Here is a 347-nt window from a genome sequence, read left to right on the forward strand (position 1 = left end):
CTGCTCTGTGCCTGATAGGGGGGAGCTCCCCAATCCCGATTGCCCTGCGGCTCTGTGTGTGACAGGGTGCGGCGCCCCGCCCCCCCCCCCACGGGCCCTGCCCTGAGTGTGACAAGGGGAGCGCCCCAACCCCCTGATCGGCCCTGCTCTGTGGGTGATAGAGGGTGGCGCCCCAACCCCCCTCCACGGGCCTTGCTCTGTGTGTGACAGGGTAGAGCCATAACCTCCCCATTGGCCCTGCCCTGAGTGTGAAAGGGTGCAGCGCCCCAACCCCCGATCCGCCCTGCTCTGTGTGTGACAGGGGGCGGTGCCCCAGCTTCTCCCTATCGGCCCTACTCTGTGAGTGA

The sequence above is a fragment of the Myotis lucifugus genome, unplaced genomic scaffold (assembly GCF_000147115.1).
Source record: "Myotis lucifugus unplaced genomic scaffold, Myoluc2.0 scaffold_33, whole genome shotgun sequence".
Classification (NCBI taxonomy): domain Eukaryota; kingdom Metazoa; phylum Chordata; class Mammalia; order Chiroptera; family Vespertilionidae; genus Myotis; species Myotis lucifugus.